Source organism: Lutra lutra, chromosome 4 (genome assembly GCF_902655055.1).
Source record: "Lutra lutra chromosome 4, mLutLut1.2, whole genome shotgun sequence".
In the NCBI taxonomy this organism is placed as follows: Eukaryota; Metazoa; Chordata; class Mammalia; order Carnivora; family Mustelidae; genus Lutra; species Lutra lutra.
This window is the reverse complement of record NC_062281.1, coordinates 118,177,890-118,205,023: the sequence shown is the minus strand read 5'-3', so window position 1 is coordinate 118,205,023 and position 27,134 is coordinate 118,177,890. Positions and strand designations below refer to the sequence as shown.

Below are 27,134 nucleotides of genomic sequence, written 5' to 3'. Positions count from 1 at the left end.
AAATTGATATTGAATTTTCAGCCTTTATCTTTTGGTTACAAATTTTCTCAAACAAGTAGATTTTATCTAGATGTTAACTGGGATCTTTACAAATGAATAAACATCAGTGGAAAATTTATTCAAACTCAAATACTTTTACCTTTATTTCCAGAAGGCAAGATAATGGGATACCTTTGAAATATCTATGGGAAACGCCACAAATAAAAGAAAAAGTTTTTTTTTTAAGCAATTTAAATCTAGGAGACTAATTTAAAAAAATTAGCACAAGTCAAATGACAAATGTGTAAGATTTTAATATTACATACATATATCAGAAGTTTTCAATATATGTAAACACACACATCACTCATACAGTTCAAGATCATTTCCAGAGTCAGCATACACCGTAGAAGTTTTCCTGCCTTCCTCTTTCCATTTCATTTTGGCTCACCTCTACCCTCGAAACATCTTGAAACACAGATAGTATGGAAACAAAGAACATAAGCTGTCTCTGAGAATATTTAGAATGAAATAGCTCAGCATTCCTTTTCTTTTTCACTAAACCATGCACTGCACCACAAAATTAAACAGACATCTCTAGGGACCCAGATTTGCCAAGAGTGTTTCTGGCAAAAATAAAATCTGGCCCTTCTCCAGACTTCTATACATGGACAACACTGGCTGCCCTACAGATGAAGATTGATTGCTGGCTGGCTGGTCTGTGGTTACTTAGTAGTGTCAAGATAAAGAATAGGAGGCACAGATCATTTTCATGTCTAAAGACTTCTGACAACAAACTTGCTCTGCATAATTTCTTACATTCTGCAATAATGAGAGTTATTTACCAGAGAGACAGTTTTAATTCTAGCCTTCATTCCTTATTGTACAGACAAGCAAACCAAAGTGCAGCAAAGGTAGGTCATTTGCCCACAGTCACACAGCTAGTTGGGGACAGTACCAAACACAGGCCTTGAGACTCCCAGTTTAATAATCTTTCCACCTTTCTATTAAGCAGTACTAGCTTTCTAAATAATATTTTAAAAGAGCGTGTCACTTGTATATTAAACTTTATTTATTTAGATTTTATTTATTTGACAGAGAGAGAAAGAACACAAGTAGGCAGAGAGAGAAGGGGGAGCAGGCTCTCCACCCAGCAGAGAGCCCGATGTGGGCCTCGATCCCAGGACCCTGAGATCATGACCTGAGCGGAGGCAGAGGCTTAACCCACTGAGCCACTCAGGCGCCCCTTAATCTAAAACTTGAACGTCATATGCTCTTCCTCAATCAGTATTTTACTAAAAATGGCAATACACTTTTGTTTTGTGACCCTGTACATAATAGTTTTTAAAAGGACTGTATATTTTAAGTCCCAGAGTCACCAACCTAAAATGAGTCTAGAACTGGATTCCAAACTATTAAAACACATCTAAGAAATTCTGTATCTTTTTTTTTTTAAGATTTTTATTTATTTGACAGAGATCACAAGTAAGCAGAGAGGCAGGCAGAGAGAGAGGGGGAAGCAGGATCCCTGCCAAGCAGAGAGGGCCCAATGCAGGGCTCGATCCCAGGACCCTGAGATCATCACCTGAACGGAAGGCAGAAAATTCAACCCACTGAGCCACCCAGCCACCCCACCCACTGAGCCACCCCGGTACCCCAGAAATTCTGTATCTTTAAACCTGGAAAGATTCTTTAAAAATTATGGCCCAATATATTTAAAAGTATCAGGTCACTGGAATTAGGATCATAGCTAATAATTAAATCTTAGCTCTGCCAATGACTAGGTGTGTGATACAGGCCTGTTTCCTCCTTACCTATAAAATAAGCAGGTTGGATTGGGATCATTATACTTAGGAATTCATCTTTTCCAACACTTAAAGATTTACTTATTTATGTTAGAGAGAGAATGTGTGTGTGTGCGCGCGCGCAGAAGGGAGAGGCAAAGGGAGAGAGAGAAGCAGACTCCCCGCTGAGAGTGACGGGGGACGGGGGGGGGGGGGGGGGGGGGGGGGGACCCTGAGATCATGACCTGAGCCTAAACCAAGACTTGGACGCTTAACCAACCAAGCCACCCTGGTGCACCAATTCCATCATTTAAAATACAATTCTTGATAACTTGATGATATCTAATCCTTATTACCTTACAACATTCAAATAACAGAGCAAAGAAATAAACACAACGATCCATACTTAGTTAACTAAACAAATTAAAACACAGAAAATACCTCCACTATAAAAAAGCAGTAGATCTGGCTCTGTATAGAGTCAGAGAGAAGAACACTATCAGGAGAAAATGGTAGTACATAGTTGAATTTATGGTGATTTAGATCACTTTCTGCATTCATTTCACCAAGTAGTTTTGAAAACCCAAGTCTAGTTTTTCTGAAAAAGGAACAGAGAAGCACATAAAAGCTCAGAGTGGCTGTTCAGTCTGGCTCTACCAGAAGTACCACACACCTCTGTCAGATATGAAGAACCCCGATCGATTGCTGTACTGAATACAGTTATATATGGCCCTGAAGGATTTATGTTCAAGACTTCTTTTTTTTTTTAAGATTTTATTTATTTATTTGTCAGAGAGAGAGAGAGGGAGAGAGAGCAAGCACAGGCAGACAGAATGGCAGGCAGAGGCAGAGGGAGAAGCAGGCTCCCTGATGAGCAAGGAGCCCGATGTGGGACTCGATCCCAGGACGCCGGGATCATGACCTGAGCCGAAGGCAGCTGCTTAACCAACTGAGCCACCCAGGCGTCCCTTATGTTCAAGACTTCTAATGAGCCGGTCACTTAGATCTTTTTTTTTTTTTTTTTTCATCTACCATTAGGAGAAACAGCTTTTACCCTCATTTTTTTACTTGAGACAGTTGTTAGTTTCTACAGACTATAGATGTTCATTACATGCAATTTACTGTTAGCTACTCTAGGGAAAACAAGAAGGTATAAACATAGTCCCTGCAACCACCAGCCCAGGATTTTACAACTGAGTAGGATCATGCAAATTTGATAACCTCTGAGTTATACTTATAAAATTAAATTCTCACCAGCTTTTATGTCTAGTTTAACTGCATTTAGGTCCTATGTCCCTTTGCTAACAGACATCAAACACAAATTCATTTATAAGGTGCTAGAGAAAGGGATTAAGGCATCGTAAAGAGCTAATCCAACTGATGGCTGTAAAGAGAAGACAACAGGAAAATGTGAGATTATTAAACTCTATGCACTGAAACCCCTCCAAGATCCAGCTCATTCGTCAGACCTAAAATATTTCTGTTTTGATTAAACACTGAAGCTTTATATCCCTTTGAGAGAATAAATCATATCTTGGGCCTGTCTGTATCTCTGATTCAATTTGCCTAAGCAGTCTTATAAAAGTGGTTGGGTCAGAGCAATAAGAATATTGGGTTATCAGTTTTATCAAATTATTTACCAGGATAATTAAAAACTTCTGAATTTCCCGGTTTTTCCCTCTGTTAAACTGGGACAATAGTATCTGTCTTGAATCATTGAATACTACCTCATAAACTAATCATGTAGGGCGCCTGGTGGCTCAGTGGGTTAAGCCTCTGCCTTTGGCTCAGCTCATGATCTCAGGGTCCTGGGATCAAGCCCTGCATCGGGCTCTCTTCTCAGCAGGGAGGCTGCTTCCTCCCCTCTCTCTCTCTCTCTCTCTCTGCCTACTTGTGATCTCTCTCTCTCTCTCTCTCTCTGTCAAATAAATAAATAAATAAAATCCTTAAAAAAAAAAAAAACTAGGGGTGTCTGGGTGGCTCAGTGGGTTAAAGCCTCTGACTTCGGCTTAGGTCATGATACCAGGGTTCTGGGATCAAGCCTGGCATCGTTGGGCTCTCTGCTCAGCAGGGAGCCTGCTTCCTCCTCTTTCTCTGCCTGCCTCTCTGCCTGCTTGTGATCTCTGTCTGTCAAATAAAATAAATAAAATCTTTAAAAAATTAAAAAAAAACTAATGATATACTATATGCTCGCTAACTGAACATAATAATACATTTTTAAAAAGAAAAAAAAAAAGAAAACCTTGCAGTGCTAGTTACCATAAGGATCTAAATGAAAGTACTCAGCAAACTGTCCTATAAATGAAAGGTGATATTATTATTGAGCTTAGATTTTGGAACCTTTCATATAACGTCCAAAGCTAGATAATGTCAGATCAACATCTTTCTCCAATCACTCCAGCTTCCTTATAGCACATTTACTGGTGACTAACCCATCATGAATAACTTGCAAGCATTACTTCACAGTTACAGGATATTATACTTCTATCTAACCCTAGTGTACATGACATTCAGCCTAGGGGAATCTCAATAAAAATCCATACCTGCTTTATTGTGCTGGAGCTTAAACAGCAGATCAGAAAGAAACACAGGTCTTAAAATGCTCCTTCAGTCTCTTTTGGGGCTAGGATTGGAACTCATTCTAGCAGTGAATGACTCAACCATCACCAAAATATTCATGCTGCTTTTTGAAAAATCTCAGCAAAGGCCATCTGACTATCAGTTGGGGGAGAGGGAATGTCTTAACCTCTCTCATTATATTATTTACAAAGATTGATCCCTAATGGACTATAATTCTAAGTATGAAAGATAACACAACGAAGCTCAGAGAAAAACATATCTTTGTGACTTTAGAGTATTTGAAGTATTTGTATCCTCTTAAATAGAGGATTCCTCTATTGTATTCCTCTTAAAAACTTCGACCACAAAAGAAAAAAATTGATAAATATGATTATATTAAGAATTTATGTTCATTAAGAGACACCATTAGTACAGCAAAATGACAACCCACAAAAGGGGAAGAAGATCTAAAAATAACATATTTGAAAATGACTCATATAGATTTTACATAGAGCATTTCTGTGAATCACTAAGAAAAATATAGGCCACTCAACAGAAATGTGAACAAAAGATGTGAATTTGTGTGACTTTCCAAAAGAGGCTATCCAAATAGCAAATAAACCTGAAAAGATGTCCAGCTTCCTTAGTCATCAGGCAAATGCAAATTAAAACCACAATGTGATATTATTCTATATACATCAGAACATCTAAAATGAAGAGGAGTTACAATACCAAGCAGTGGTGACGATATGGAGCAATGCAAGGAATGCACATACACTGCTGGTGGTATAAACTGGTACAATCTTTCTGGAAAACTGATTGTAATTATTTGTTAAAACTGAAGGTAGGCATATCTATGACCCAGCAATTCCACTCCAACAGAAATACTTATAAATATTCGCTAAAAGACAAGCACTAAAAAGTTCACAGCTTCAATATTTGTAAAAGCTAAAAACTGGATGCAAACCAAACAGCCATTAACAGTAAAATGGACAAATAAGTTAGAGTATGCTCACATAAAATACTACACAGCAATGAGAGTGAAGAGGTTTAACTACATGTGACAGTAAGGAAGAGGCTCACAAATATAATGCTAAACTAAAGAGGTCAGACCCAAAAGGCATGAGTCCATAGGTATAAACTAAAACAGTAACAGACAAAACCAATCTCTTCTAATGGAAGTCAGGACAGTGGGCACCATCACGGGGGCGGGGCTGACAGAACATACAGGGGGCTTCGAGAATGCTGACAAGTTCTATTTCTTTTTTTAACTTTTTTTTTTTTTTTTTTTTTTTTTTAAGGGAGAGCAGCAGAGGGATGGGGAGAGAGGATCTCAAGCAGGCTCCATGCCAGCCTGACACGGGGCTCAATCTCACAACCCTGAGATCATGATCTGAGTGGAAATCAAGAGTCAGATGCTTAACCAACTGAGCCACCCAGGCGCCTATTTTTTTTTTTTAAGATTTTATTTATTTATCTGACAGGCAGGGACACAGTGAGAGAGAGGAACATAAGCAGGGGGAGTGGGAGAGAGAAGCAGGCTTCCCACCGAGCAGGGAGCCCAATGTGGGGCTTGATCCCAGGCCCCTGAGCTGAAGGCAGACAACTAACTACTAAGCCACCCAGGGGCCCCAAGGTCCTATTTTTCTTTTTTATCAAATATGCACTCTTCCGTATTCATTTAAACTTCAGTAAAAAGTTAAGAAGCAATACCTTTCCTTGTTATCTCGTGTTAAGGTTCTGACCTTTCACATAAAAAATCAGCCCCCCTTGAAAAAATGTCAAAATACACTGTAAGGGCTAATAGTTAAACTGATTTTAAGTTAACTGCAGATTAACCTTTAGCAAATTCACAGGTTCACAGAATTAGAGGTCTAGTAACAGTCCAAGGTAAGGAATTTGCTCTTTTCTGACTTGAAAAAATTAAAAAGGCATTAGAAAAACAATGATTTTCTTATCCCTCCCCTTATCATTGTTCTTATTATGAGCTATAAGAGCAAGATGCACTACATACATTATTTCATTTCATTCTCCTAACTCCATGAACCAATTTTATCATCTTCATGATTTTACAGCTAAGGAAATACAAGCTGAGTATGTTGTCTAAAAGCAAACAGCACAAATGTGGTCGAGTCAGGACCTAAATCTTGGTGAGTCTGACTCCCAAGCTGATGTCCTTAACCACCATTATATCCCTGCCTCATTTTCATACTGGGGACTTTACAGGATAGGGTAATGATAATCTTCTTTGGCTTTTGCTTAATCACTTTAGAAGGCTACATACGAACTGAACATCCTCCCAACCCCTCACACACACTTTTTTTTTTTTAAGATTTTATTTATTTATTTGACAGACAGAGATCACAAGTAGGCAGAGAGGCAGGCAGAGAGAGAGGAGGAAGCAGGCTCCCCGCTGAGCAGACAGCCCGATTCAGGGCTCCATCCCAGAACCGCAGGATCATGACCTGAGCCGAAGGCAGAGGCATTAACCCACTGAGCCACCCAGGCGCCCCTCACACACACTTTTTAAACAAAGACTCATAGAGGGGGCAGCACCTGGGTGGCTCAGTCAGTTGAGCATCTGCCTTTGGCTCAGGTCGTGATCTCGGAATCCTGGGTTCGAGCCAGGTATAGGGCTCCCTCTCCCTCTGTACTCTCTCTCTCTCTCAAGTAAATAAATAAAATCTTTAAAAAAAAAAAAAAGATTCATAGGGGGACTGGGCTGTTAAATGAAAAGTGGATGTTAAGACAGAAAGCCCCTGCCACCAGTTGACCTACAATACAAATATTTAACAGCTTATTTTTTAAAAAAGATTTCATTTATTTATTTGAGAGAGAGATAGAATGAGAGAGCGAGTGTGTGTGTGTGTGTGTGTGTGCGCGCGCGCGCACGCACACATGATCTTCTTTATCCACTCATCATCCATGGACACTGGGCTGCTTCCATATCTTAGCTATTATATATAATGCTGCAATCAACTCAGCAGAGCATGTATCCCTTTGAATTATTGTTTTTGTATTTTGTGGGTAAATATGAAGTAATGTGATTGCTAGATCACTGGGCAGTTCAATTTTTAACTTTTTGAAAAACTTCGATAACTGTTTTCCACAGAGGCTGCACGAGTTTGCATTCTCCAAGTGCAAAAGGCTTCCTTTTTCTCCACGTCCTCACCAACACCTGTTGTTTCTTTTGTTGTTGATTTTAGCCATCTTGACAAGTGTGAGGTGATATCGCCCTGTAGTTTGGATCTGTATTTCCATGACTAGTGATAATGAACATCTTTTCATGTGTCTGTTGGCCATCTGAATGTCTTTTTCGAACAAATGTCTGTTCATGTCTTCTGTCCATTTTTAAATTAGATTATTTGTTTTCCGGATATTGAGTTTTATAAGTTCTTTATATATTCTGGATACTAACCCTTTATCAGATATGTCATTTGCAAATACCTTCTCCAATTCCACAGGCTGCCTTTTAGTTTTATTGTTTCTTTCACTGTGTAGAAGCATTTTACTTTGATGTAGTCTCAAGAGTTTATTTTTTAAAAGATTTACTTATTTGAGAGAGAGAGATGCATACACGCAAGCACGCTCAAGTGAAGGAAGGAGGAGAGGAGGAAAATCTCAAGCAGACTCCCTGCTGAAAGGGGTAGGGCTGACACAAGCCTCAATATCGACCCATGAGATCATGACCTGAACTGAAACCAAGAGTCAGATGTTTGACCCACTGAGCCACCTTAGTTTATTTTTTTTTAAATTTACTTTGTTGAAGATTAAGTGATCTTATAATTGTGGGTTTATTTCTGGGTTTTCTCTTCTGTTCCATTGATCTATTTTTGTGCCAGTACCATACTGTTCTGATCAACACAGCATTGAATATAACCCACCCACTTAGATGAAGTCTAAGTCTTCTTCCTTTTTAATCCCATCCTTAACTGGCAGCTCCCGGGTTCTTTAATATTTATTTTAACTATCTCTGGCAATTAAGATTTTGACTTCTTTTTTTTAATGATTTACTTATTTGAAAGAAAGAGAGAGAATATGAGTAGGAGGGGTAGAGGGAAAGGGAGAGGAAATCTCAAGCAGACTCCACACTGAGCCTGGAGCCCCATGCGGAGCTCCATCCGATGACTCTAAGACCACAAGCTGACCCGAAATCAACAGTCAGATGCTTAACCTACTGTGCCACCCAGGAGCCCCAGACTCTGATTTCTTTTAAAATACAATTTTGAGGGGCACCTGGGTGGCTCAGTGGCTTAAGCCGCTTCCTTCGGCTCAGGTCATGATCTCAGGGTCCTGGGATCGAGTCCCGCATTGGGTTCTCTGCTCAGCAGGGAGCCTGCTTCCCTCTCTCTCTCTCTCTGCCTGCCTCTCCATCTACTTGTGATCTCTGTCAATAAATAAAATCTTTAAAAAATTAAAAAATACAATTTTGGAATATAGCCCCTTCACCAATGGCTACATTATTGAAATCTGGTTTTACTTGCAGAACCCCAAGAAAATTTTGAAAACCTTACATCTCCTCACACATTCTTAAACTGACATCTAAAATTTTTCACCATAAGTTTAAGTAGTAGGAAAGGAGTAATTTCTAACATATTGTAAATATCGCTATTTTGCTGTTATATCACCTTAAATGTATCATTCTTATCATCCTATCATGAAGGCCCTGCCTTTTGACCTCATCTAACTCTAATTATCTCCCAAAGGCCACATCTCCAAATACCCACAAATTGGGGACTTAGGACTTCAACGTATGGACTGGGGGCAGGGCACAATTCAGCCTACAGCAACAAGTTTTCATTTCTCTGGGATAAAGGCCCAAGGATTTAACTGCTGGGTTATATAGTAGTTGCATGGTTAGTTTTTTAAGAAACTGCCAAACTGTTTTCCAGAGTGGCTATATCATTTTATATTTCCACCATCAATGTATAAATGATATGGCTTCTCTGCATCCTTGCCAGCATGTGGTGTTTCAATATTTTTTTTTAATTTTATTTATTTGACAGTGAGAGAGAGATCACAAGTAGGCAGAGAGGCAGACAGAGAGAGAGGGGGAAGCAGGCTCCCCGCCTAGCAGAGAGCCCGATGCGGGGCTCAATCCCAGGACCCGGAGATCATGACCTGAGCTGAAGGCAGAGGCTTAGCCCACTGAGCCACCCAGGTGCCCCGTCAATATTTTTTATTTTAGCTATTCCAGTGATATCTCGTTGTAATTTTAATTTGCATTTCCCTAATGGCTAATGAGGTTGAACATCTTTTCTTTTTTTTTTTTTTAAAGATTTTATTTATTTATTTGACAGAGAGAGATCACAAGTAGACAGAGAGGCAGGCAGAGAGAGAGAGAGAGGGAAGCAGGCTCCCCGCCGAGCAGAGAGCCCGATGCGGTGCTCGATCCCAGGACCCTGAGATCATGACCTGAGCCGAAGGCAGAGGCCTAACCCACTGAGCCACCCAGGCGCCCCTGAACATCTTTTCATGTGCTTATTTGCCAGCTGTGCATCCTCTTCAGTGAAAGGTCTGTGCATGTCTTTTCCCATTTTCTAACTGGATTGTCTTTTACAGTTTTGAGAGTTCTTTAGATATTCTAGATACTAGTTCTTTGTCAGATATGTGGCTTGCAAACATTTTTTTCTCCATCTATAGCCTGTCTTTGCATCCTCTTAACAAGGTCATGCAAAGTAGAAGATTTTAATTTTGATGAGATAAAATTTATTAATTTTTCCTTTTATGAATCATGTTTTTGGTATCAAGTCTAAGAACCTTTTGCCTAGTTATAGACCCCAAATATTTTCTTCACTTTTTTCTAGAAGTTTTATAGTTTTGTGTTTTCCATTTATGTCTATGATATATTTTGAGTTCATTTTTATATAAGATTTAGGTAAAGGTTGTTTTTTTTTGTTTTTGTTTTATCACCACTCATTAAAAAGCTATTTCTCCTCCTTTTGAATTGCTTTTAGGTTCTTTGTAAAAAATTAGGCATATTTTATGTGACTCTATTCCTGGGTTCCCTATGTTACTTCAATGATCTGTGTTTATCTCTCCACTAGTATCACACTATCTTGATTAATGAAGCCATATAGTAAGCTTTAACAAAGGCTTGAGAAAAGGTGATTCCTCCAATACAAATTATCTCTAATGTAATGTATTTTATGTTTGAAAGTCTTTTACTGACAGTGTTACATTTTTCCTCAACAAAAAATCTGTCTATAAATTAAAAATAAATTTCTCTTTATTTTCTGTAATAAAAGACTTCAAGTGTTAAAACAATTTCTTCTGGTTTGAGTTTTCGTTACAATTATTATTACTAACCAATTAAAATATAAATATACTGTAAACTTCGATTTTAAAGATTCTTAAACATAATAAGGAAAACTACATAAAGGAGATGGGTGTGAGGGGAAGTCAGGTGGTTACTGCCATCATGCCACCATCATCTGGTTTGTTGCCAGAAGGAAAATGGCGGATCTGGAAGAGCAGTTGTCTAATGAGGAGAAGGTGTACAGAGCAGTAAAATTCATTATTCATGCCACTCCTGGAGAGTTTAATGAGGTGTTTAATGATGTTTGGCCGCCATTTAATTATGATAATCTTAGGGAAGGAGCAGCTCATGCATTTGCACAGTATAACTTGAAGGTTATAAAGATTATAAAGGTTATAAAGATCAGATATTGATAACAGAACATGGCAACTTGGGAAATGGAAAGTTTTTGGGTTCCCAAAACAGAATCTCTTTCAAATTTGATCATTTAAGAAAGGAAGCAACTGATCCAAGACCATATAAAAGAGAAAATGTGTTGAAACATGGAGAACTTCAGTAGAGACTGTTCTGTGAGTGTATATAAAAGAACATTATCCAGGGCGCCTGGGTGGCTCAGTTGGTTAAGCGACTGCCTTCAGCTCAGGTCATGATCCTGGAGTCCCGGGATCGAGTCCCGCATCAGGCTCCCAGCTCCACGGGGAGTCTGCTTCTCCCTCTGACCTTCTCCTCGCTCATGCTCTCTCTCACTGTCTCTCTCTTCTCTCAAATAAATAAATAAAATGTTTAAAAAAAAAAAAAAAAAAAAAAAAAAGAACATTATCCAAATGGGGTCTGCACTGATATATGGCCAAAAAAAAAAAAAAAAATGGATAGCAAAGCATTGTTGCATGCAAAGAAAGCCATCAGTTCCAAGAAAAAAAAACTTTTGGAACCATCACTGGAGGTCAGAGTGGAAGTTTCCAATCACTTTTTCAACCACTCAGGCTCAGGTGGTTGGCATCTTGAAAATTCAGGTTCATTATTATGAAGATAGTAATGTTCAGTTAGTGAGTCATAAAGATATACAAGATTCCCTAACAGCATCTACTGAAGCACAAAGAGCAAAAGAATTTATAAAGATTATAGAAGCTGCAGAAAATGAATAGTACACCACTACCAGTGAGAATTACCAGATGATGTCAGACACTACTTTTAAAACTTTACCTTGACAGTTGCCAATTACATGACTAAGATTGATTGGAACAAGATCCTTCGCTACAGGATTGGCAAAGAAATGCAGAATGCACAAGATGAACATTATATGACCAGATCATTTAGTGTCTGCATTTTAAGAAAAATCATTGCAAAAGTATTCAAAACTGTCAAACTACCCAATCAGGTGAGCTGTTGCCACTTAAAATCACTGTAATTAATTAGTTTGGTTAGAGCACGGAACTTAGCTAATTTACAATTATTTTTTCATTTCTTTTGTTCAAAGAGGATTACAAATGAGTTTAGTTTAAGTGTCTTTTACTTTCTCTTATACCTTTCTTTCTTACAAGTAAGAGATGATTCTTCTAGTTTAATGTTAAAAGTTTTGAAGTGTTTCAAAAATAGTTTACTTATCATGACCCTGAAATTGTTTATGAAGTGGGTAACTTCTGATATTTGCCCAGCACTTTTTAATGGGATCAAAAATGGACATTCTAGTTTAAGGTGGTTGATGGATTTAGTCATATATGCTGCTGAAGAAATTTGTCTACATTTCCCCCCTCACCTTTTCCATTTATGTTAAATTGAGATTAGAGGGAAAGCATTTTCTGTATCAATTGTGTATCAAAAAGGGTTTTTAGCTAGCTTAGGGTTTAAATAAACTTTTTAAAAACAAGGCCAAGATGGGAGACGCATGATGGCGGAGGAGTAGCAGACTGAAATGACATCAGGTCGCAGGAGTTCAGCTAGATAGTGATCAACCATTTTGAACACCTACAAACTCAACAGGAGATCAAAGAGAAGAGCAGCCATTCTAGGAACAGAAAATCAACCATTTTCCAAAAGAGCTCTACGGAAAGCATTCAGGGAACAAAAACCCCCGAGAGCAAACTCGAGCAGATTTCTTAGCCTGCCCTGGCAAGGGCAGTGCAATTCCACCTTGGGCAAAGACATTTGAGAATCACTACAACAGGCCTCTCCTCCAGAAGATCAGCAAGAACATCCAGCCAAGTCCAAGCTCACTGATCAAGGAGAACAGCGGATCTCTAGAGCTGGGGAAAGCAAAGGCATGGAATTAATTCATGGCTTTCTTCCCATGATCCTTTAGTCTTGCAAAGTTAATTAATTTTTTTAATTTTATTTTTTTCCTTATTCTAAATTTTTAACTCTTCCTCTTTCCTCTTTTAACATTTTTTAACTAGTTTATCCTAACAATACCTTTTTAAAAAAATCATTTTAAACCTTCATTATTACAGTCATATTTTATCCTTCATTGTATTTAACCTTATTTTTTGTATACACGTGAGGGGTTTTTTCCTAAAAAATTTTGGGATAAAATTTCTTCTAATAGATCAAAATATACCCTAAATCTAGCACAGGGCTTTGGTCTAGTCTCCAGCCTGAGCACATTCTCTCCCTTTTTTTTTTCCTCTTCTTTCTTTTTCTAACCAACTTATCATTCCTTTTTTAGAATTTTTGTTTTAATTTTCATCTTCATAGTCATATTCCATCCTTTCATTGTGTTTACCCTTATTTTTGTATAAGTTTTTTCTTTAAAATTTTGGGAGGTAATTTTTCTAAGAGACCAAAATACACCCAAAATCAAGTGGGTGTCTCTGTTCTATTCACCAGTCTAATATATATTTATTTCTTTTTAATTTCTTTTTATCCCCTTTCTTCTCCCCCCGGTTTTGGGTCTCTTCTGATTTGATTAGTGTACATTTTTCTGGAGTCTTTGCCACCCTTTTAGTATTTTATTCTGCCATTCATATATTTTTATCTGGATAAAATGACAAGGCGGAAAAACCCACCACAGAAATAAGAACAAGAGGCAGTACCAATGGCTAGGGACTTAATCAATACAGACATTGGTAATATGTCAGTTCTAGAGTTCAGAATGACGATTCTCAAGGTGCTAGCTGGGCTCGAAAAAGGCATGGAGGATATTAAAGAAACCCTGCCTGGAGAAATAAAAGAACTAAAATCTAACCAAGTTGAAATCAAAAAAGGTATTAATGAGGTGCAATCAAGAATGGAGGCTCTTACTGCTAGGATAAATGAGGGAGAAGAGAGAATTAGTGATATAGAAGACCAAATGACAGGGAATAAAGAAGCTGAGCAAAAGAAAGACAAACAACTACTGGACCACAAGGGGAGAATTCGAGAGATAAGTAAAATAATATTAGAGAAGAATATAATATAAGATGAAACAATATTAGAATAATTGGGATTCCAGAAGAAGAAAGAGAGTGAGGGGCAAAAGGTATATTAGAGCAAATTATAATAGAGAATTTCCCTAATATGGCAAAGGGAACAAGCATCAAAATCCAGGAGGCACAGAGAATCTCCCTCAAAATCAATAAAAATAGGTCCACACTCCATCATCTAATAGTGAAATTTACTAGTCTTAGTGACAAACAGAAAATCCTGAAAGCAGCTTGGGACAAGAAGTCTGTAACATACAATGGTAGAAATATTAGATTGGCAGCAGACTTATCCACAGATACCTGGCAGGCCAGAAAGAACTGGCATGATATATTCAGAGCACTAAATGAGAAAAATATGCAGCCAAGAATACTATATCCAGCTAGGCTATCATTGAAAATAGGAGAGATTTAAAAAAAAAAAAAAAAAAAAAGCTTCCAGGACAAACAAAAATTAAAATAATTTGCAAACACCAAAACAGCCCTACAGGAAATACTGAAAGGGGTCCTTTAAGCAAAGAGAGAGCCTAAAAGTAGTAGACCAAAAAGGAACAGAGACAATACAGAGTAACGGTCACCTTACAGGCAATACAATCTTTCAATAGTTACCCTGAATGTAAATGGGATAAATACCCCAATCAAAAGACACAGGGTATCAGAATGGATAAAAAAACAAAACCCATCAATATGCTATCTATAAGAAACTCATTTTAGACCCAAAGACACCTCCAGATTTAAAGTGAGGGGGTGGAAAATAATCTACCATGCTAATGGACATCAAAAGAAAGCTGGGGTGGCAATCCTTATATTAGATAAATTAGATTTTAAGCCAAAGACAATAATAAGAAATGAGGAAGGACACTATATCATACTCAAAGGGTCAGTCCCACAAGAAGATCTAACAATTTTAAATATCTATGCCCCTAACATGGGAGCAGCGAACTATATAAACCATTTAATAACAAAATCAAAGAAACACATCAACAATAATACAATAATAATAGGGGACTTTAAGACCCTCCTCACTGAAATGGACAGATCATCCAAGCAAAAGATCAACAAGGAAATAAAGACCTTAACTGACACACTGGACAAGATGGACATCACAGATATATTCAGAATATTCCCTCCCAAAGCAACAGAATACATATTCTTCTCTAGAGCACATGGAACATTCTCCAGAATAGACCACATCTTGGGTCACAAATCAGGTGTCAACTGGTACCAAAAGACTGGGATCATTCCCTGCATATTTTCAGACCACAATGCTCTGAAGCTAGAACTCAATCACAAGAGGAAAGTTGGAAAGAACTCAAATACATGGAGGTTACAGAGCATACTACTAAAGAATGAATGGGTCAACCAGGAAATTAAAGAAGAACTGAAAAAATTCATGGAAACAAATGAAAATGAAAACACAACTGTTCAAAATTTGTGGGACACAGCCAAGACAGTCCTGAGAGGAAAGTATATAGCGATACAAGCCTTTCTCAAGAAACAAGAAAGGTCTCAAGTATACAACCTAACCCTAAACCTAAAGAAGCTGGAGAAAGAACAGCAAAGAAAGTCTAAACCCAGCAGGAGAAGAGAAATAATAAACATCAGAGCAGAAAACAATGAAATAGAAACCAAAAGAACAGTAGAACAGATCAAGAAACTAGGAGCTGGTTCTTTGAAAGAATTAATAAGATTGATAAAGCCCTAGCCAGACTTATCAAAAAGAAAAGAGAAAGGACCCAAATTAATAAAATCATGAATGAAAGAGGAGAGATCACAACCAACACCAAAGAAATACAAACAATTATAAGAACATATTATGAGCAACTATACACACCAGCAAATTTGACAATCTGGAAGATATGGATACATTCCTAGAGACATATAAACTACCACAACTGAACCAGGAAGAAATAGAAAACCTGAACAGACCCATAACCAGTAAGGAGATTGAAGCAGTCATCAAAAATCTCCCAACAAACCAAGAGCCCAGGGCCAGAGGGCTTCCCAGGGGAATTCTACCAAGCATTTAAAGAAGAATTAATACCTATTCTCCTGAAACTGTTCCAAAAAATAGAAATGGAAGGAAAACTCATTTTAGGAGGCCAGAATTACCTTGATCCCAAAACCAGACAAAGACCCCATCAAAAAAGAGACTTACAGACCAATATCCTTGATGAACACAGATGCGAAAATTCTCACCAAAATACTAGCCAATAGGATCCAACAGTACATTAAAAGGATTATTCACCGCAACCAAGTGGGATTTATTCCAGGGCTGCAAGGTTGGTTCAACATCCGCAAATCAATCAATGTGATACAATACATTAATAAAAGAAAGAACAAGAACCATATGATACTCTCAATAGTTGCTGAAAAAGCATTTGCCAAAGTACAGCATCCTTTCTTCATCAAAACTCTTCAAAGTGTATGGATAGAGGATACATACCTCAATATCATCAAAGCCATCTATGAAAACCCACAGCCAATATCATTCTCAATGGGGAAAAACTGAGTTTTTCCGCTAAAATCAGGAACATGGCAAGGATGTCCACTATCACCACTGCTATTCAACACAGTACTAGAAGTCCTAGCCTCAGCAATCAGACAACAAAAAGAAATAAAGCATCCGAATCGGCAAAGAAGTCAAATTCTCACTCTTTGCTGATGATATACTATATGTGGAAAACTCAGAAGACTCCACTCCAAAACTGCTAGAACTTTTACAGGAATTCAGTAAAGTTTCAGTGATAAAATCAATGTACAGAAATCAGTTGCATTTCTATACACCAACAACAAGACAGAAGAAAGAGAAATTAAGGAGTCAATCCCATTTACAGTGGCACCCAAACCATAGGACACCTAGGAATAAACCTACCAAAGAGGCAAAGAATGTGTACTCAGAAAAAAAAAATCTGTACTCAGAAAACTATAAAGTACTCATGAAAGAAATTGAGGAAGACACAAAGAAATGGAAAAACTTTCCATGCTCATGGATTAGAAGAACAAATATTGTGAAAATGTCTATTCTACCTAAGTTGCATTCTTACCTAAATGCAACTTATGCATTTAATAATGCAATCTCTATCAAAATACCATCAATTTTTTCAAAGAAATGGAACAAATAATCCTAAAATTTATATGGAACCAGAAAAGACCCCAAATAGCCAGAGGAATGTTGAGGAAAAAAGCCAAAGTTGGTGGCATCACAGTTCCAGACTTCAAGCTCTATTACAAAGCTATAATCATCAAGACAGCATGGTACTGGCACAAAAACAGACACGTAGATGGAACAGAATAGAGAGCCCAGAAATAGACCCTCAGCTCTACGGGCAACTAATCTTTGACAAAGCAGGAAAGAACGTCCAATGGAAAAAAGACAGTCTCTTCAAAAAATGGTGTTGGGAAAACTGGACAGCCACATGCAGAAAAATGAAATTGGACCTTTCCTTAAAACGCATACAAAACCAGACTTAAAATGGATGAAAGACCTCAATGTGAGACAAGAGTCCATCAAAATCCTTGAGGAGAACACAGGCAGCACGCAGCAACTTCTTCCTAGAAATGTTGCCAAAGGCAAGGGAAACAAGGGCAAAAATGAACTACTGTGACTTCATCAAGATCAAAGCTTTTGCACAGCAAAGGAAACACTCAACAAAACATAAAGACTACTGACAGAATGGGAATAGATATTTGCAAACGACATATTAGTAAACAGCTAGTATCCAAAATCTATAAAGAACTTACCAAACTCAACACCCAAAAAACAAATAATTCAATCAACAAATGGGCAGAGGACATGAACAGACATTTCTGCAAAGAAGACATCCAGATGGCCAAGAGACACATGAAAAAGTGCTTCACATTACTTGGCATCAGGGAAATACAAATCAAAACCACAATGAAATACCACCTCACACCAGTCAAAATGGCTAAAATTAACAAGCTAGGAAATGACAGATGCTGGCAGGGAAAGGGAAACCCTCCTACACTGTTGGTGGGAATGCAAGCTGGTGCAGCCACTCTGGAAAACAGCAGGGAGATTCCTCAAAAAGTTGAAAATAGAGCTACCCTATGACCCAGTAATCGAACTATTGGGTATTTACCCTGAAGATACAAATGTAATGATCCGAAGGGGCACGTGCACCCGAATGTTTATAGCAGCAATGTCCACAATAGCCAAACTATGGGAAGAACCTAGATGTCCATCAACAGATGAATGGATACAGAAATACAGAGGATGTGGTGTATATATATATATACACACACTTACATACACATACATATACATACACACACACACACACACACAATGGAATTCTATGCAGCCATCAAAAGAAATGAAATCTTGCCATTTGCAATGACGTGGATGCAACCAGAGGGTATTATGCTAAGTGAAATAAGTCAATCAGAGAAAGACAATTATCATATGATCTCCCGACATGAGGAATTTGAGAGGCAGAGTGGGAAGCTTGAGGGGTAGGGAAGGAAAAAATGAAACAAGATGGGATCAGGAGGGAGACAAACCATAAAAGACTCTTTTTTTTTTTTTTTTAAAGATTTTATTTATTTATTTGACAGAGAGAAATCACAAGTAAGCAGAGAGGCAGGCAGAGAGAGAGGAGGAAGCAGGCTCCCTGCTGAGCAGAAAGCCCGATGTGGGGCTCGAACCCAGGACCTGGGATCATGACCTGAGCCGAAGGCAGAGGCCTAACCCACTGAGCCACTCAGGCGCCCCATAAAAGACTCTTAATCTCACAAAACAAACTGAGGTTTGCTGGGGGGAGGGAAGGTGTGGAGAGGGTGGCTGGGTTGTGGACATTGGGGAGGATATGTGATATGGTGACTGCTGTGAAGTGTGTAAGCCTGACAATTCACAGACCTGTACCACTGGGGCAAATAATATATTACATGTTAATTTAAAAAATAATAATAATAAAAATAAAAACAAGGCCAATATCCAGTGCTGCTTTGAGATTCTGAAATTAAATGAAGATACTTATTTCAGAAACACATTCAATGCTTTTTTTTCTTGTGACAGTTACACAAATTAGCTTGAATTCCATATGTCCCTGAGTTATTTTTATCATAGAGCCTCAAAGGTATTATAACATGATATATTACAATATATAAAATCCTGAACTCATAAAAAATTAAGTTAAAAAATTAAAAAAGAGATGGGTGAGATTTTTCTTCTTCAATTGGTTCACAATTCCATGCAGTGACTATTATTTATCATCAGAATGATAGTGTTCGGCACCAATTCTATCCCTACTCTTCGTTTTCATAAAGTTAAATGGTGAGAAACTGGTTTCACATAAATGAGAAGAGGAGAAAGGAAGTCTTGTTAGAGCAATTATTTCTCAATTCTTTAAAATTTTTTGAACGATGTTAAAAAAAATAACAGTAATATACCATAAAAATATACCTATTAGTATATTACTTCATCAGCAAACAAATCAATTAGGTTCTTCTCTCAGTTTTGTGAGAGCAAAAAAGTGGAGACTATTTGAATTGCAAAAGGAACTGTTATCTATCATTATGTGAGTTGGTCACTTAGTCATCCACTATCTTCATACTGACACCAATCTTTTCAATTTTGCCCTTTGGCGCCGTGGGGTTTTTACATCCAGGGACCTTTGTGAGATCTGAGATAGAGCAGTATGCCTTTCTTTCTTAATGGTATGAGAAGGGCAACAGTGAACGAGAAGGAGGAGAGCAGACCTTGCACCTCCATCATAAACATATTCTCAGGCAGAACAATGTTAGGAAAAGTACGTGGGGAATTTAAAGATCTACAAACTGGCTCCCTCCAACCATCTATGCCCCATACTCCTTGAAAAGTGTACCCAATTTAAAGAAAGAAGGGAGGTACATCTGCCATCCACAGGATCAACACCAGCACAGGGAGTCCACGGAAGTAAGCAGTAAATGCTTTTTGATGACAGAAACTGCAAGAGCAAAATGACAGGCACCGAAATAGCAACATGATATATCAAAGGAAGAACTCCACTTAAAAGCTAAGAATCAGACTGAAGCAAATTAAGCTGTTGCTTAAAGCATAATAATTAAGGCCTTTACATTTACCAAACTACTCTGCTATCACAGAATAAAAAGGTTTGTTTATCCCTCCTCTGTCCTAGGGGAATAAATTATCTCATGAACCTTTAATTCACCCCAAGTGCTATTTAAAAGCTAAGAAATGTTTAAGCAATTCATTACATTAATATAAAAATCTTTATAGGACAGAAGTACGATCAAAACCAAAGGGTAGGAAGCACTGAGTAGTGGAAAGGATATGCTGTCTTATGGTAGTGCCCAGATCCCAGTTTTTGCCCGGCTGTCCCCTACTCTTAGGTCAGATCTCAGATAACCAACCCTTCAACAACAAGGTTCTCCAACCAGCTGGTCAAACAGATGTCTCGACACTCATTAGCAGGTCACCTATTTTAAGTATTTATTGTCCACATAGATGCCCGATGCTTTTTTTGCTTATATTTAAAATTAATTTATTACTTATCCATCAGTGCCAAAACAACTCCCAAAACTCCCCAAAGCAACCTGTGAATTCTAGGAGAGCAGAGATCTACCAAGCCACTGTTGTAAGTTCAGCCCTTACCTAATGCAGACCAGGTAGCATCCTCATTGACAACAGCCTATAGATATCAGGCACAAAACTGATGCTAATTCTAAGACTCTCATCTTTAACTGAGCAGTTTTTTCTCTTTTTTTACTAAAATAAACTGTTGCTATTATACACGATTTTCTGAAAAATTGTGCCATTAGATCTTTATCTCTCTGAAGTTATTTGCTCTAATTCTCTTGCCTTACATTACTGAAATAATTTATCAATTATGCAATGCTTAAGTAGACACTGCAGCCATGAAGTTAAACAGGTTAGGTAAATATTCATAAGGGAGACAGTTTAACATTCGTATCAGGACTTTTAGTTCAAGATGGTAGGTTGAGGATGTGCATTTACTACCCAAAGCTTACAAAACCACAGGCAAATAAGGGAGACAAAAGAGGCAACAAACCTATAATAACAAAAGGAAAGAGAAGTGAAGGGGTTCACCAGTGGATGAAGGATACAACAAATTTCTAGAATTCAAAAAGCAGATGGAATTGTGGTGATGGGGGAGACACGCATAGAAATACACAGCCATAAGCCGAACTAAGAGGAGCTGGAAGCCAAAATGCTTGCTGGAATGCTAGAAGGAATCCAGACAGCCAATCTGCTCAGGGACACCTGATGGCTCTGGGCTCCAGGCCAGCAGGTACAAGGGAGGAGAGAAGGGGAAAGTGGGGCTAAAGACAGTGGGAATAATTAAAGGTCTGTACTTGGAACTACACTGGCTGGCATCCCCATCTGCTTCCCCCACCCCCACACAGATCACAGGCAGCCTGGCATTAACCCTCGGTCCAAAAGCCAGATCACTAAAAGAACAAATGACCTGGGGAAAGCCAAGGCATCTAGTGGGACTAGAGTCTACCCATAGTAGAGCACTCCTCTAGCACAAAGGCACAGTCTGAGAACAGGCCTAGAGCAAGCAGGCCAGACAAGTCATCTCGCTCTACACTGGGGCTCAGTCAGCCATTCACACAGGCGACAGGTCTAGGGGGAAAGAGACCAGCTTTTTAAATGGCATAGAAAATCCACACCAGTTCCTCAGTCCTTCTTTCTAAAATACGAATAGACAACCAGGGACTACCAGGCACATGGGGAAAACGAGCAGCACGAGAAACTACTAAGAAAAACATAACAGAAAAAATAACAGGAAAAAGAATCTTGAGGGGAACAAATATACTTAAGGGATGTAAGACAACATTAAAAAAAAAAAAAAACTACTATAATCAAAAGATTCAAGAGGGTATTGCACCCATATAAAATAATAGGAAACCACAAAAAAGGAACAAAGAACTTGGAAGAACTCTTTAAATTTAAAATTCTTGGAATCTAAAGAGAGATTAGAAAAGAAAAGTAAATCAACAGATGATCTGGAAAAATTGAGAAGCACAGAATGAGAGCATATGGATTAAAAAAAAATGGAAATAATAAAGAGACCATAAGAGATGTAAAGAGCCAATCCAAGAACAGGAAAAAAGAGTGGGGAAAAGTATTCAATAATAATAGAATTTGCCAGAGCTGAAGAAAGACCCAAGTCTTAAGATTAAAAGGGCTCAGTGAGTGCTCAATACAACTAACTGATAAAAGATCCACATCTAAACATTTCCTCACAGAATTCCAAAACAAGTATAAAAAGGAGACCCTGAACAGGGAATGCAGGTCACCCAGAAAGGACTGACAAATTGCTTGCCAGCAACAGAGGATGTTAGAAAACAATGGTACTACGTCTTCCCATTTTCTAAAGGAAATTATTTTCAGCTCCAAATGCTACACCCAACTCAACTACAAACCAGTATGAAGGTACAACATAGACAGTTTTAGACAGGACTCAGAAAGTTTATTTCCCACATATCCTTTTAAAGAACTCATTTCAGGATACATTCCAGTAAAAGGATGGAATAAATCAGGACAGTGTAAGTGGATCCTGTGGGAGACACAAGATCCTAAGAACAGTGACTCCAACCCAGGAGAAGAGTGGATGGAAACCCTTGGAAGACAGCTGTGCAGTGGCCTAGGAAAGCATGTGGGTACAAAGGGGGATTCCACAGAACAGAAAATACAACCGAGAGTAAAGAAGTGAGAGGCCATGTCAAAGACATACTATGTCTTTAGAAGTAGAAGGGGAGGAGGAGGAGGAAGAAGAAAGAGAAAGGCAATTAGAACTCCCTGGGGGGATAAAAGGTACCAAAAAAGCTACATTTTGAATATGAAGCAAGCTTACAAGTACCCTGATTATAAGGAGTTAATAGAATATGAGAAAAAAGGATATAGTTGTTATTGATCACAGAATCTTGAGAGTCCAGGGTTCATTAACCCAGCCCTAGAAGGAAGAAATGTAATCTCAGCACACAAATTGGCTCTGCACTAAATATTTATAGAATCATATTTTAGGGGATACTATAAATTGAGATGCCCTTCATCTTAGGCCAGAACTAACTTTGATACTTGGGCTTCAAGACATAAATTTCGGGATCCTAAAAGGAAGACTGGCCAAAAGTGTTTCACCCTTATTTTCTATAAATGTGGCACCAAATGATAGCCAGTTCCTACCTGTACTACTCTCCCTCAAGATGATAGTTGTTTTCATTATTCAAATGGTCCAGCACTCCAGAACTAGCTCACTTTACTTGGATTTGGGGGCAGATGTCAGGAGAAATGTCTGCTCCCTATAGCTGAGTAGGTAACGATCCAGAAAAATAAGGTATATTGACTGCTCAGGGAAGAAATTGTGGCCTGTGGTAATCACAAATTATAACTCTTGTTACTTCATTACAGATCCCAAAGGCTAGGCTTTGAATTTTTATTCTTTGATTAGAATATTAAAAACTAAGCAAGCATGATTTCTAAGCGAAAAGAACTTTTTATAGGGAATGTGCAAACATCACATGTTCTCTTTCCTACTGGCAGAAATATGATTTAGCTTCTGGAAAAGGACAAAGCCTTGCAGTAATCTGCTTAATAACAAGAGGCATTTGTCCTTGTCTGTTAATTCTACCTGCTTTCCTGACAAGGAGAAAGTAACTTCATGCTGCAGTCAGAGGGTCTCAGGTTCATAAGGGAAACTTTCCTTTCTGGAAAAATTAACAGGTCATGACAGTAGGATACTATTTATAGTTTTTCATCTTTTAGATTCAACTTATATGGAGATTTGGTTGTCCTTGGTAACAGGACAAAATATAAAAGTTATCAACCTTGACAATGTAAAATAAGTGTCGCTGACAGGAAGTGAGAAGAACAGATGGAAAAAGAAGCACATGTTCTAATGCCCCTTTTTAAAAAAATGGTTGAGTTGACAAAGACTGTCTTAAGTGGATGAAATGAAAAATAGAGTTGTCATTATCAAAAGTTACTAAGTTAAGCAGCAGAGGAAGTAAATTAATAATACAATTACTATATCAAACTCTGGAAGAAAGAATGAGATGACTGTAAGCTAAACATTCATTTTTTACAGTGGAAAGTCAACAGATAATATCTAAAGTTGATCAATCAAAAAAAACTGAACAGATAAAATTCTATTATTTGGAGCAGTAGCCCCAAATCTTTTTGATTGTACAACGCTCTCAGGAAAATATCTTAGAGCCCAAATCCCTGACATTTGTATATTTACTTATTTATGTTCCGTATAAACTTAAATGGAAATATATATTACATATATATATTACAAATATATATTACATATATTTTGTGACTTACATAAAAACAGACATTAAAAATGTTTCAGAATAATTTTGAATGAATTTTTTATGGAGAGGGAACACTTATAGTAATGAACCAGAAACAGAAAATCACCAGCTATTCTGACAAAAATAAACATTTTAAGATATAAAAAAGTATATGAGAACAAAGCACTTCCTAGGATGTGTACAGTTTTTAGACACAGAGATCTAGAAGTTAGAGATGTAGCCACCAGGAAATCCCAAAAGATAGGAGGTTCAAAGAGGCTAACTTTCAGGAGTAAAGTTGGGGATACAGAGAGGTAGAAGGGGAGACTTACCATGTGCATCATAAGCTCAGCTGTACTTTTTTACTTATTGCATACATGTTTTCTTTTGTATAAAGAATTTGTCTAGGGGCACGGGTGGCTCAGTCGGTTATGTGCTGAATTCTTGATTTCAGCTGGGGTCATGATCTTGGGATTGTGAGGTCAACTCTGTGTGGCTGTAGCGTCTGGCTCTGTGCTCAGTGGGAAGTCTGCCTCTCTGCCTCCCGCTCTGACCTCCCCCTCAATGTACGCTTGCTCTCTCATTCTAAAATAAATAAATCAGTGGTGCCTGGGTGGCTCAGTTAAGCGTGTGCCTTAGGCTCAGCTCAGGTAATGATCCCAGGGTCCTGGAATCAAGCCCCACATCAGGCTCCCTGCTCAATGGGGAGTCTGGTTCTCCCTCTACCACTGTCACCCTCTCTTCCCACCTCCACTCATGCCTTCTCTCTCTCACTCTCTCTCTCTCAAATAAATAAAATCTAAAATAAATAATAAAAACTCCATTACAAAATAATAAAATAAATCAGTCTTTTTAAAATTAATCTAATCGGCCCCATAAAACTCTGTCCCTACCAGTGTTTACGCTGATTCATTCATTCAACAAACGTTTACTGAACATCTGCTCTGGGCTAGGCACAGGGGATGGAAAAGGACAACTAACATCTTGGCTCTCAAGGAAATCACAGTCTGGAGCAGAAGAAAGCCAATAAAACCAGTGATGACAAACCAGTATCATAAATGCTGAAAGAGAAGTTGGTGCCTCCTATCTTGCGAACAGTCTGGGGCACAGAAGTGGACACTAATAGTGTGTGGGGTATTAGGGACGGATCGCTAAAAGGTCACTTAGTTTTGGAACTGAAACCTGAAGGACAAGTAGAAAATTGAGAATAAACCAGGTAGAGAGGAATGCAGGGAAATGGGGGAAGGGGATTCTAGGGCAAAGGAGAAAAAGTGGGGGAGGGTAGACAGGCTGATAAATGAGCATGGTGAGTTGGTAAGGTGGAAGTTTTTCAGGACCAATAGGGCAAACGGTGCATGAGGTGGTGGTAGCAGGAATGAAAGAGCATGACAGGAAGGAACCAGAAGTGAAGGGCCATGCTCAGAACTCTGCAGTCTCCCGATCTAGGTCAGATGTGCATTTGGGGGAACATTACTTTAGAAGCAACATGGAAGATGGAGCTCAAAGGGATAATGAGGCAGGAAGGCCATTCTGGGGGCTATTATAGTGGGGCCAATGAGAGAGAAGTAGAGAATCCTACCAGCAGGAGACAGATGGCCAATAGAAAAATACTCATCACTATTAATCATCAAGGAAATGCTCTTGAGTAACTGGAGAGTATCACTAACTGAAACAGGGAAAGAAGCAAGTTTTGAGGGGGGTGGAGTTTAGTTTAGGACATGCTAAATAAGAAGTACCCCATAAGAGACTCTTAATCAGAGGAAATAAACCACGGGTTGCTGGAGGGGAGGGCGGTGGGGGGATGGGGTAACCGGGTGACGGACATTGAGGAGGGCACGTGATGTAACAAGCACTGGGGATTATGTAAGACTGATGAATCAAAGGCCTGTACCTCTGAAATCAATAATACATTTATGTTAATTAACTGAATTTAAATAAAAAAAGTTTTAGAAATATGAAGTGCCATCTCCAAGTAGGTAACAAATAAGCTATTAGAAGTACAGATCTAAAGTTCTGGAAGAGAGGTTCGGGCTGGTGGTACACCTTGAGACTCATTAATATTTGGGTTGTACTGGAAGCCAAGTGAAGAGCTGCAATTACCCACAGAGACTATACAAGATGAGAAGCCAAAGAAGGCTGGAGTCCTGGGGAAAGCGGGGAGCAAAGGACTGAAGAGACTAAAGGAAAGGGCAGGAGAATCAGGAAAGAATGAAAGAAGGTCAGGGCAACAAGGAGGTAGTAAATGAGCCAGTAAGAGCAGCTGAAATGACAGGTCATGGCATCGTGACTGAATAGGGAAGGGAGGGAAGCCAGAGGGATTGGCCAAATGAAAGGCACGGGAGTGGCAAAGGCCTCAATTAGGAAGACAGTGGTAAGATGGTGTTGGTGCTGAGAATAAAGGAGACAGGAGTGTGTGCTACCAGAGCTCAGTGTCTTAGAGTGGTTACAGACTAGTTTTGAATGCATGTAAACACATGTGTACTACACTGCACAACCTGAGTATATGTTCAGGACAAAGGACAAGACGAGGGTCATAAATAGGCTCTGGCTTGGCTGGATGGGGAGTGCCCGAATGTCAGCTGGCACATTAACAACAAAACCAAGTGTTGTCTTCTTCAAGGGGTAAAGAACGACTCTAATTAATTATAGTAATAAAGAGACATTCTTAGAGTTTATAAGGTGCAATTTTCATGCTCTTAACTTTCGTTTATATAGGGGTACAAAAGTATTAAGAACAGTATCTGTTGTAAAAACAATTATTTTTGCATGTGATGTTCAGCAGCAATTTGCATTTTCTTCTTTAATAAATATCCATGATTCCTCCCATAGTAATTATTGGAGTGATAAATACAAATCTCTTGGGACGTCTGG

At 38.5% G+C, this 27,134-nt stretch overlaps 1 protein-coding gene and 1 pseudogene across 1 annotated transcript in view; one reads left to right on the top strand and one right to left on the bottom strand.

Annotated features, from left to right (window-relative positions):
• DIPK1A (divergent protein kinase domain 1A) overlaps positions 1 to 27,134 on the bottom strand; it is a 125,040-nt gene that overhangs the window by 84,987 nt on the left and 12,919 nt on the right. The gene's annotated exons all lie outside the window — the stretch shown is intronic.
• LOC125097591 (F-actin-capping protein subunit alpha-2-like) lies at positions 10,765 to 11,802 on the top strand (annotated as a pseudogene).